The sequence below is a fragment of the Tamandua tetradactyla genome, chromosome 17, assembly GCF_023851605.1.
Source record: "Tamandua tetradactyla isolate mTamTet1 chromosome 17, mTamTet1.pri, whole genome shotgun sequence".
In the NCBI taxonomy this organism is placed as follows: Eukaryota; Metazoa; Chordata; class Mammalia; order Pilosa; family Myrmecophagidae; genus Tamandua; species Tamandua tetradactyla.
The window spans coordinates 35,400,306-35,412,938 of NC_135343.1; the positions used below are offsets into that span (position 1 = coordinate 35,400,306).

A 12,633-nucleotide genomic window follows, 5' to 3' on the forward strand; every position below is an offset into this window, starting at 1 on the left:
GGAACCTGGGGAGGCAGAAACTAGAGGACATTCCTTGTGCTGAAGAAATGATGACTGCAGTGTCTTTTCAGGTGCCTACAGCCTTAGGCATGAATGGGGAAGGGGCAGTTACAAGTGAACTTGTCCCCCAGGGTCCCCTGTAGGGTTGCCTGGTTTCTGCACTGTGCAGAGGTGCCTTGCCAAGGGCAGATGCAGGCTAAATCCAGCCATGCTTCACTGACTATGAAGCTTAACGTGAATTGCATCTGTCCAGGAAGAAGATCCTTTATGCAATTTGCCTAACTTTAAAGGACATTGTTTTAGTTTGTAAGAGCTGCTGGAATGCACTGTATGAGAAATGGAATAGCTTTTAAAAAGGGAATTTATTTTATTTATTTTTTATTTTTTATTAATTAAAAAAATAACAACAAACAAAACAATAAGATATCATTCCATTCTACATATATGATCAGTAATTCTTAATATCATCACATAGTTGCATATTCATCATTTCTTAGAACATTTGCCTCAATTTGGAAAAAGAAATAAAAAGACAACAGAAAAAGAAATAAAATGATAATAGAGAAGAAAAAGTTATACATACCATACCCTTTACCCCTCGCTTTCATTTACCACTAGCATTTCAAACTAAATTTATTTTAACATTTGTTCCCCCTATTATTTATTTTTATTCCATATGTTCTACTCTATTGTTGATATGGTAGATAAAAGGAGCATCAGACACAAGGTTTTCACATTCACAGAGTCACACTGTGAAAGCTATATCATTGTTCAATCATCATCAAGAAACGTGGCTACTGGAACATAGCTCTACATTTTCAGGCAATTCCCTCCAGCCTCTCCACTACATCTTGAACAACAAGGTGATATCTACTTAATGCGTAAGAATAACCTCCAAGATAACCTCTCAACTCTGTTTGGAATCTCTCAGCCATTGACACTTAGTCTCATTTCACTCTTCCCCCTTTTGGTCGAGAAGGTTCTCTCAATCCCTTGATGTTAATTCTCAGATCCTGGAATGAGCTGAGACTCAGCATCAAGGGATGGAGAAAAAACCCTAGAATGAGCTGAGAAAAAGGGAATTTATTAAGTTGCAAGTTTACAGTTCTAAGGCTGTGAAAATGTTCAAACTAAGGCATACAGAAAAAGATACCTCAACTCCAAAGAAAGAGCCAATATTAAGTTCAGGGTTTCTCTCTCAGTTGGGAGAGCACATGGCAACATCTGCTAGTTTTCTCTCCTCATTTCATAAGGCTCCCCTGGGGGCATTTTCCTTCTCCATCTCCAAAGGTCTCTGATTAGGTGGACTCTGTTGGCACTGGGGGCTCTAAAGCTTTTCCCAAAATGCTTCCCTCTTAATGGGCTCCAGTAAGTGACTCCACCCTGAATGGGTGGAGACATATCTCCATGGAAACCATCTAATCAAAAGTTACCACTCACAATTGGAAGGGTCACATCTCCATGGAAACAATAAAAAAGATCTCACTCAACAATATTGAATGAGGATTAAAGGACATGTCTTTTCTGGGATACACAACAGTTTCAAACCAGCACAGATATCTTTTAGTAAATTATTTGAAAGTGCCCACCTGTTCAAGATAAGACCCTTAAGGTACTCTAGCTTTTTTCATAGTTATATTGACAGTAGCACATCCTGCCCCCAGCCAGAGAAAATATCTGAGTGTTCTTAAGGGCATTGTTGAAAAGGCATTGAGGCAATCTTGAAACCTAGAGAAAAGTCCAATAACATGCTTACATTTATGGCAAAGTCAGAACATGGGAAGAAAAAGGTAGAAATGGGATTTTTCTCCTATTCCTTGAAATGCCACCCAGAAAAGCCTTCCAATACTGCAGAAAGCCCAACCAAAAGGAAAGAGCCCATGGAATGATGTCTTATCCTGAGAATCTTTGGGTTTGAATTCAGGTGAGAGAAAAGCATCTGGTTATTAAGAATTGAAAGCCCATTAAACAAAGTGGCCAAACCAGAGTTACCCTTTTTTAAAAGCACAGTTATAAATCTATCCCAGAATATAATTTTGTGAATACTTTATTATAAGCTTTACACCATGGTTAATCATTGTATGTGTCCTAATCCATTAAGTTGCCTTCGAGTAAACCTTACCAAATAGTAAGATATCATTGCAGCCACATGTAAAATAATTTTTAGTTTGGTTCTTAAAATTTACTCATATTGATTTCTTGCCTAGCAACAATTGAGAGAGAAGAACTGATATTGTGCTATACTTAACATTTTGTCAACTAAGTTGCCATATTCCTTCCAGAATTCATAAAAGTGGCCAATGGTTACCTTTATTTGATTTACCCTGAATGACTTTATTTGGTGTGACTGGAGCTTAGGGTTAGCCCATGTCTCTGACACATCAGCCACAATCCCATGGGATTGTGTGGTTGGGAAATTCCCACATGGGATCTGTCATGTTTGTTTTGCAGTTCTGTTGAAAGAGCAAGCAGAAACCACATTGCTTCAAAATGCTTTTTAAAACTGGCCAAAATCAAAAACAAAAAACATGATCCCCCACCTGTGGACATGGAATTTAAATTCCCAAGGGCTACAGCCAGGATCTGTAACTTGCTCCTTTAAGTTATGGGGTAGACAAGTCTACAACAGCAATTGCTTTTCTCAGTTCATAAAATGACCTTAAAGGCCTAGGGGCATCAAATACAGATGTCTTCAAAGGATAAAGCCATATTAACTGCAGGGCACAGCTTTTCAAAGATTTCAGTGAAGTAAGAAGGTAGAAATATAGTAAAAACATATTCACTCCCATTTTTTTTCCCCCAAGATAGAGTCGGGTATGTTGTTTTGTTTCCCCTTTTGTTTTGTCACCTGGGACCAGCACTGGAGAATGATAAAAATAGTAATTAGCACCTTAGAGTTTATAAATTTTATTCAGATACTTTAGCTTATGTGAGTTCCAACATAGCCATTATTAGACTCACTTTAATACAGAGAACACTAAACCTTAGAAGCAGCTCAGTTAGGAAGGTAACCTGGTCTCCAAGTCCCATCTTCTGATACCAAAGCCTAGGCAAATGGTGTCCCTTTTTTATTTGACTCCCACAAAAATTCAAACTGGTTTAATCTATCCCCAAATAATGGAAAACTGATGAACAATAACATCAATATCATACCTCTTAGTCACTTCAGGAATCTAGAAGTTTAAGATTCTACTGTTTTTACAATACATCTAAGCATGAAGAGCATGACAATACCAGAAATTCTCCAGAAATCTGAGTCAAGAGGTTTTTCCTTATTTCCTTCCCCCACTCCAGTTTTATATCATTGATCCATGTACCTAATAAACCTTGGGACTTTGTCACTCCCTGACTAATTTAATTACTCTAGTATCCACATTTCCCCTTATTTTACCTTTGTTTTTCTATCTATATTTTATATTTTCCCCCATGTTTGGCTTTGCTAACATTCCAGTATCTTGTCCTGAGGTCCAAGTAGGTAGTCCATATCTAATCTAGGGATCTTAGTAAACCACATGCTCCTTTAATATTGAAAAAAATATTAAAAAAAAATTTCAGCAGTCAATAAAAGACTTTAAAATTTTCTGAGTACAAAGTCTAAAATCACATTATAAAAGCATTTCAAAAAAATATAAAGTGGTGTTGGTCACTTATCTACACAAAGATCTGGATCATTAAATTATGTCCAACTTGGTTTCATGGCTAAACCCCAAACTACTACCAGCAAAATGTATTGTGTCAACACTATTCACTGAAGTTAATACTACAGCCAAGTCCTGAGCTACATATTCAGCTTGGTAGACACAAGGTGAGAGGACAAGTCACATGTCACCTGAGGATTTGTCCAGAGCACACTGAGTGTCATATTAAATCTGCCCCTGCCAGCCCAAACACAGTCTTCCGCTATCCTGATAAAAACTCAAGTAGAAAAACTTAAGAAAACTTTTCTCCCCAAATGCTGATATCCAAGTGAGGGATTGGTCCTTCCTATTAAAACTTTTAATCAATGAAGGTGGAAGAATCTAAAAGGAAAACTTTTTCCAGCATGTCTCTTCTTTTTGAACTTTTACTGGGTTAGGGAGAGAGCATCAGATGGGAAAGAAAAGTTTTATTCCTACGTGAAGATTTACCCCTGTAAAAAGCCTGTCCCAAACGATTCTGTGCCTAAGTAGATACAGAATTCCTCCCCTCTCATTTTCAAGGCTCCTTGGCTTCACCCACACTCCAGACACTGCTCCACACTTTCTTTTTTCTCCCCGTTATTGTATCTGAAGGTAAGCAAATTACACTAGAGGCAAAGGGGGAAGGGAGTAGAGTAAGTTCCAGATTCTACATGGTAAGACCCACAGAGTAATAGTCAAATTTTCCTCCTCCATCATTATTCTCTTTTAGTTTATAAGTTCAAACTAATTTTTCCCTTTCTTGCAACACTTGGCAAACTTCATGCCTGATTCCCAACAATGAATTGTGGAATGTCAGGGCCAAGAGGAGGGGAGGCAGGCCTTTGAAAATTATTAGTGCTTCCAATACTGCCACTGTGTTTGCTGATTTCACTACTGGATTTACTTAAAAACAGAAGGAAGAGGATTGAGACTTGGAATCTGGAGAGAGAGCATTGGACTCTAATAAGCAGATCTGAGTTATTCCGGGTATGGACCAGAGGTAACAGGAGAAATGTGGCAGGTCCTAAACCTCTATCCTTTCTGAGAACTGCTCATGAATCAGTGTTGCCCTGGGGAATGTGAGGCTATTTATTGATGAAGGATAACAGCTATAGTGAAACAGTAGTCTGGAAGTCAAGAGACTTGGGACTTGTATCCTACCTCTCCCATTAACTATTATAAACTTTGGGAGTTACTTAGCCTCATCTGCAAAGTGGGGCAAATAACACATTGCCCTATTTTTCTTCCTAGGCTGACTGAGAATTTCAAATAAGATAATATGTATGAAAATATTTATAAAGTAAGAATACAATAACACAATACATGTAAGATAGCATCACTGAAATGAGGCAGTAGTCTAAGTAACTACTAAATTTCCTTCCAGTCACACAATTGTATAGTACTGACAGGCTTGACATCTGAAGCTTGACAAATTTATTTGTAGAAAATCTGGCTTTGTCAGAAATTTTGATAGGCCTTTTATACTTTTATAGCCAACCCTATTGTCCTGGGAGGCTAGAACAATTATGAGAGTAAAATACTAAAAAAAAAAAAAAAAAAAAAAAAAGGTGAATGGTAGTAGGATATGAGGTGAGACTGTATCATATCCTAAGGGGGAATTAGAGGGCAAGGAATTAGGGTAGTATCTCAGAGAACAGGCTAGGATAAGGAGGGAATGAAGTACCTGAACATATTTATCCCATAGAAAAAAATGTGATTGGAAGAACACAAATGCTTTCAGAAAGGATCACTATGCAGGGGATGATTAGATTTTCTTTTGTTACTAGAAAGGAGAGCATTGGGGACAAAATGAAGTTGTTGGATTTATAAAAGTTCCCTTAAATAAAATTTCAATGCTCCAGGTTTATAGGAAGGGAGACCATGGCACAACATAAGGGAATAGTTTCCATAAATAAGAGTTTTTCTTTAAGAAGAGACGTCTAATTCCTGGAGCTATCTTGACATGAAGAAGGAAGCTGATTGCCATTTAGGAGCAATGTGGAGGGCATGTATGCATTCTGAGTGAACTCAAACTCTATAACAGCAGAGGTCCCTCCAATTCTAAGACATTTTGGTTCTTTAGTGGGATGTGTCATAAAAAGTGTGTGTTCCTCCCTGTCAGTGGGGGTGGGACGTTGTCTAGGTGATGATTGTTGTCCTTCTCCCTTGCTTGGAAATTGCTAAGAAGCAGATTTTTCAGTATCTTATTAATAGCCTTATTTTCCACTGTTTGTTTGTTTTTTTTGTTCATTGTATCCATCTGTGAAGGGTTGTTTTTATAGCAGCTACAAAACCAAAGTTACGTACTAACTTGTACTAAGAAAATCTTATGTTCAACCTGGAATAAGATATTATTGGATTCTATTTTGCATATAGCATGTGATAAACTGATTGACAAAGTTTAGAAATAAACCAGGACGACCATCCTGACCTTTAGGAATCTGACTGACAGATGGTACCAGCATGGTTTCACGCTCTTAACTAGGTCACAGGCCTATCACGAGTTATGATGTTCTCTTGACCTTCTAGGCAGCTATGCTGCCTGACTTTAGAACAAAACATGTCTGTGCTTGTCGTAACAATTTCATCAATAACTAACTATAAATTCTCCAAGTGGAAGAACAAGATTAGCAACAGCACTGAACACCTTATTCATTGATATCAAAATGAAACACCCAACACAGTTATAAGGGAAGTTAGAGCATAAATTGAACACAGAAGAACAAAAATGACAATTATCCAATAAGCAAAAAATAAAAGACAGGAAGAAGATCAAAAGAAACAATGGTATATTAAAATGTTTTCAATTGCAAATGCCAGAAAAAAATATTTCAAATTGGTTTATGTAAAGGGAATTTATTGGCTTCCATAACTGAAAAGTTCAGATTTGGCTGGACCCAAGGACTCAGATGATGTCAAGGCAATAATTTCCCCTCTCCATCTCTCTATATCTCTCAGCTTGGCCTTGTCTTAGGAGTTTCCCTCCACCTGGTGGCCCCCAGAAGTTCCAGACTTACATTCTCCCAACTCCAAGTCCAATAAAAAGAAAGAGCACCTCTTTCCCAGGAGTTCCTGCAGAAGACCCAGAAGTGGGTTCCATTGACTTGGTTTGGGTCATATGTACTTCCTTTAACTGTTGGTGGAGGCCTAGAGATGGGTAAATAAGGTAAGCACCTAAAACACATGGACAGAAAATGGGAAAACTAGGGAAGGGATGGGGGAATGAATGTTGGGCAGAAAAAAACAACAGATGTCTGTTTCCCTTGAACAAAACTTCAAGCAATGGGGCAATGTCATGGATGGTTGGGAAACTACTACAGCTTATAAAGGTAGGCAGTTGGAGGTCCTGAGTTGGCTTTTTTATGAACAGATGCTTCAGGTCCACCATGGATGGGGATGGAGCAGCTCTAAAATAGCAGGTCTGTTTGGCTTTTAGTCCAAGAATATGTGGCAGGTATAGTTGGCACAAGAAGATCTGATGTTCTCATATTGGCCTTAATAGGTATAAATGCACATACACTGGAACTTATTATCCAGTAGTGTCATTTTAGGTAACAAAGGAAACTCTGTGAGAGTACGTTGATTTGCATAGATACTCAGGTGCAAGTGTCAGTGGCCTTGTTGCTGTATCATTGACAGAGAAGCCCTCAGAAGAGCAACTATGATAGCCAAGCAGTGATCCTGGAAACTTATCCTTCTTGCAGCAATGGATAGGAAAGGGAGAGTACAAAAAGTATTAAAACTGGTGGTTCAGTGGTAGAATGCTCACCTTCCATGTGGGAGACCCGGGTTCAATTCCCATGACCATGTACCCCCCTCCCCCCCAAAAAAAAATTGACAAAAAAAAAGTATTAAAACCTAGGGTAGATTCCTCATTGAGGGCCTGGGAGGGAATACCTCCCTGGAAAGAGGGAGAGTTAGTAGAACATTGCTTCTGCTCCATTTTGGAAGTGGGTGGATAGGTAAATCCTTTTAAAGCTTCTTAACAAATTGGATTCTTCAGTCAAGGAGGAAAAAAGCTACAGTGGGAAAGACAAGAGAAGGACTGGAGTTCTCTGAGGGCCTGAAATGAGCCATTGAGTTTTAGGAGCTATTGATATGATTTTTTAAAAACTTCTTTATTGTATAATATAACATATAAACAAAGCAAAGAAGTAAAAAAATCAATAGATTTCATAGCTCTCCTCAACAAGAAGTTACAGGCCAGATCCCAGAGTTTGTTATGGGCTACCACATGATCCTCTCAGATTTTTCCTTCTAGCTGCTCCAGAATATAGGAGGCTAGAAGGCTTAAATATATATATTTCAGTACAATCAACTTTTTTCTGTTCTTTTTGTGAAAAATGACATATATACAAAAAAGCAATATACGCTTCAAAACAGAGACCACAATTAGTTGTAGAACATATTTCAGAGTTCATATGGGCTATGATTTCACAATTTCAGGTTTTACTTCTAGCTGCTCTAAGATACTGGTGACTAAAAGAGATGTCAATTAAATGATTCAGCAATCATATTCATTTGTTAAATCCTCTTTTCTCTGTATAACTCCATCATTACCTTTGATCTTTCTATCCTGCACTTTAGGGGTGTTTGGGCTATGGCCATTCTAACTTTTTCATATTGGAAAGGTCTGTCACTAATATGGGGTAGGGAGATGGAACTATCTGATGTTCTGGAGAGGCTGGGCCCTCTAGGTTTCAGGACTTATCTGGACCAGGGACCCGTTGAAGGTTGTAGGTTTCTGGACAATTACGCTAGTGCATGGAACCCTTGTAGAATCTTACATATTGCCTTAGGTGCTCTTTAGGATTGGACCTGGTTGGGGTTTGGCAGGTTATGATAGGTAGCAAGGTCTAACTGAAGCTTGCATAAGAGCAACCTCCAGAGTAGCCTCTCGACTCTATTTGAACTCTCTCTGCCATTGATGCTTTATTAGTTATACTTCTGTTGATATGATTTTAAGCACACGGAAAAGGCACTGGCATACCAGCTCCTTGGGGGTAGCCCTTTTTGCCCACCGTTGTCAAATCAGATGTGGATATGCTGTTAACAAGTAGTTGTATTTCTTAATGATAAAGAAATCATTAAAGCCCATCTGGTTTAAAAGGAAAATCATGTTCCTATCTTCCAACCTTCTTTTCCAAAAAGAAGTCCCATAGAAAAAGAAAGAAGGAAAAAATAAAAGAAAAAAAATCTATAATCTGTCCTAATATTTCAGCAATCATAAGTAGTTGTACCCTTTGCACCAGCGTTAGAATTCTAGAGCTATAAAAATGCTTAATACTATGACTTCTGGTAGGGAAGAGGGCGTTAGGCTTTGGAATTCCCTCTTTCCCATCACTGACATCATAATAATGACTGAAAAATAAAAGACCAGATTCTTCCAGCTTGAAAGGTTTATACAATCTTTTAAAGCAAAAAAGAAGAAGAAGAAAAAAAAAAACCTGGAGGAAAATCAAAACATCTTTTATATAAAGGGACTGATTCTTTGACTCTCCAACAGGAGAGGGAACACTTTGTCACTTTACTCTCAACAGGGACAAGATGATACAGTACTTCTCTCTCTCCACCCGCACTCCCTGAGGGAGAGGAATGGGAAGAGGGTTGGTTAATTCCTAATGTGACTTTTGAAAGCAACTTCTCCAGTTGCTCACACAAACCGAGTAATAACACATCATGATAACACTTTGCTGTAAACGCCCACTTGCCCAGTGTGAGTGAAGCTTTGTGTTGAACAAAAGGAAGACAGCCCTGCCTTTAACCACATTTCAAGTCTGTTTTGGGACAGGCAGGAATAACATGCATGATTGCAGCCCATAAATAATATACTTCATGTCATCTGTGTTTTTGCTACTCTTTAGGACGGAGGCAGGTATTCTTGGACTAATCAGCATTAATCCTAGACTCCTAACTCCAGGACTAAGTTTTTCAGGGAGTGGCAGTTCCCTTTACCTCTTCCTCTCCCTAGATTTTTCAGCCCAGCCAAGCATAAATAAGTACAATTTCTACCCAGATCGCCAAAGCTTTAAAGATAGGGCGCTGAACCTGTTAAATGATGAATACATGCCATATGGAGCTAACGGCAAATTCCAATGTAAATTATCTCCGTATTGTTCTCTGCATTGCAGATAAAAAGTCCCTTGTGTCATCTCTTTGTGCTGAGCTGCATGTAGCTGAAAACAGCTAAAACCACTGAGAAAAAGTGGAACGTTTAACTTCATTGAAAAAGAACTGGGTATTGCTTTTATTGATGTGTGGTGAAATGTTTTTTTTAAAAAAACATTATACTGCGCGCAATTTATTTTATTTGGAATCTCATTTTAAACAAGTGTTTGATTATTTTTGGACAGTTGTATTAATGGTGTGATGAATATAAAAGGCTTAGTTCCTGCACCAACAGTATTTGTGAAGTACCTAATATGTACCATGTAGTGTTTTAGGACATTTACATAAATTCTATCATTTATACTTTACAACAACTCCAGAAGTCGAGTCTTATTATCCCTGCTTTACATGTGAGGAAACCAAACCATATAACTAATAACTATAGAAGAGCTGGATTCAAATCCAGTGTTGACCATGACATCCATGCTCTTTCCACTTTACCTGATCTCCTGCCTTCTAGTTTTTTTCACCTGAAGCAAACATTAATCCTCTATGGGTCTCTTTTCTTTTATTCTTAAATGGGGGAATTCAATGAAATATTTTCTAAGATCCTTTCTAGTTCTAAGCATACTTTTTGTGGTCACCCCTCTTTACAAAATGTATTGAAATATGCCTTTCTTCTTCAAACCCCAAAACAATCCTCCTGTTGATGGGGGTGGGGAAGTCTTCCCTGTTTCAAAGATTGGAAATAAGTTCAGAAGCTGTTTTGCCATTTCCCAGTTGTCCTATGTGCTGACTTCTAGCAGTACAAAGTGGACGTAGGACATCCTAGTTGTGCTAGCAGAGGTCCTGTATTAACTGTATTAACAAAGGCCCTGTACAGTGAAGCTCATACATTCAGGCAGTGATATATGTGGGCTTCTCTTTGTGTGGAAGTGCAGGATATTTATGAATTCCAAGTAGCCCCTATTTTTTTTTTGCCTAATTTCCTGTGCTGGTTTGAAAGGATGTATGACCCCTAGAAAAGCCATGTTTTATCAAAATCCCATTTCATAAAGGTACAATAATCCCTATTCAATACTGTATGTTTGAAACTGTAATCAGATTATTTCCCTGGATGATGTGATTTAGTCAAGGGTGGTTGCTAAACTGGATTAGGTAACGACATGTCTCCACCCATTTGGGTGGGTCTTGATTGGCTTACTGGAGTCCTATAAAAGAGGAAACATTTTGGAGAATGGGAGATTCGGAGAGAGCAGAGAATGCTGCAGCACCACGAAGCAGAGAGTCCACAAGCCAGTGACCTTTGGAGATGAAGAAGGAAAATGCCTCCCGGGGAGCTTCATGAGCCAGGAAGCCAGGAGAGAAGAAGCTAGCAGATGATGCCGTCTTCACCATGTGTCCTTCCAGATGAGAGAGGAACCCTGACTGCGTTCACCATGTGCCTTTCCAGATGAGAGAGAAATCTGACTGTGCTCGCCATGTGCCCTTCCACTTAAGAGAGAAACCCTGAGCTTCACTGGCCTTCTTGGACCAAGGTATCTTTCCCAGGATGCCTTAGATTGGCCATTTCTATAGACTTGCTTTAATTGAGACATTTTCTCGGCTTTAGAACTTTAAACTAGCAACTTATTAAATTCCCCTTTTTAAAACCATTCCATTTCTGGTGTATTGCATTCTGGCAGCTAGCAAACTAGAATATATTCAATACAAATACATTCGTGGCATGGCATATTAATTTCTCAATGAACTTATCTTCCCCGATTTTCTTCTTGTTTGTATTGATGCACCAATCTAAATACAAGAGGCCAACCATGTTCTGTGAGGTTTGTAAGGGTTCCAATTCAAAGAAAAAAGATACTCCTTTAAGGATTCTTCCTTAAAGGGCTCCAGAATCTTCACAGACCAGCTATGGAAAGATCAAGGAGACAAGTTAGTATTCCCTTATAAAGTTTGGGGTTGAGGCAATTCAAAGAAAAAGGAAGAGTGAGTCAGCTCCGAAGTAATTACTGCTGAACTTTTAAAATGAAATAAGCTAATAGATGGCTTCTTTATCAGAGTGAATAAGTACACTGAATATTAGGTGTGCCTATTTTTGAAAGAAAAGAGGGATTTTCATAGAAAAAAAAAAGAATCTGGGAAAGATTCCTCAGCTCTCTTTCTCATTGGAACTTGACTCTTACAAAAGCTGTGAAGTGATATATCCAATAATGGTTGAAAAAAAAAAGGATTATCTCTTTTAGGCTCTGATTTTTTAGCTTGAGAGAGACTCATTGAAGAAAGTAATTTATTATTGGACTTATAGATAGGATATTCCAGATGATATGGGTTATCGACACCATCTCCTCCCTTATACTTTGTTAATTTAATCAGCAAGGTTATATACAATATGCTGTCTTCTGAAGGGGAAGAAAATAAGGAAATCAGCATTTATTGAGTACTTTATATGTGCTAGACACATTATTTTCTTCATCACTTCACCTTTTCTCTTTTTCAGTCTTAATCACAGAAAAACCATGAAATACCAAAACACTTCTGAAAGGGACAAATCAAAATAAACAATTTTTTCTATCTTTCAACTACCTGGAAATCGTGCAATAAACCCCCATTTTTATGAAGGACTGGACACAAATTTCAGAATGATTATTCTGGCTTTGATTGATTGAAGGTGCCGGTGTGAATATCAATAAGACAGTTTTAATCCAACCCCAAGCATCAAAGTAAGCTCCATAGTACTCATTCAGGAGTCTCAAAATTATTTGTGTATGTCGGAATCACTTAAAGCCTATTATTTTTCAACAATCACTAAACCAACACCAATATTTAAATTTTTAAAAAAGAACTTTCTAATCCATGGTCTTTTTTT

General features: G+C 38.1%; 1 protein-coding gene across 14 annotated transcripts in view; it reads left to right on the top strand.

Moving 5' to 3' along the window:
- The window catches only part of EHBP1 (EH domain binding protein 1), a 559,717-nt gene that overhangs the window by 1,050 nt on the left and 546,034 nt on the right, over positions 1-12,633 (top strand). The window contains exons 2-3 of one of the 14 annotated variants that reach the window (XM_077134347.1): positions 4,574-4,659; positions 6,618-6,825. The exons of 11 other annotated variants lie outside the window; for them this stretch is intronic. The gene's annotated coding sequence lies outside the window, so the exon portion shown is untranslated. The remainder of the gene's footprint in view (positions 1-4,573; positions 4,660-6,617; positions 6,826-12,633) is intronic. 2 more of the 14 variants (XM_077134350.1, XM_077134348.1) reach the window with 2 other exon arrangements.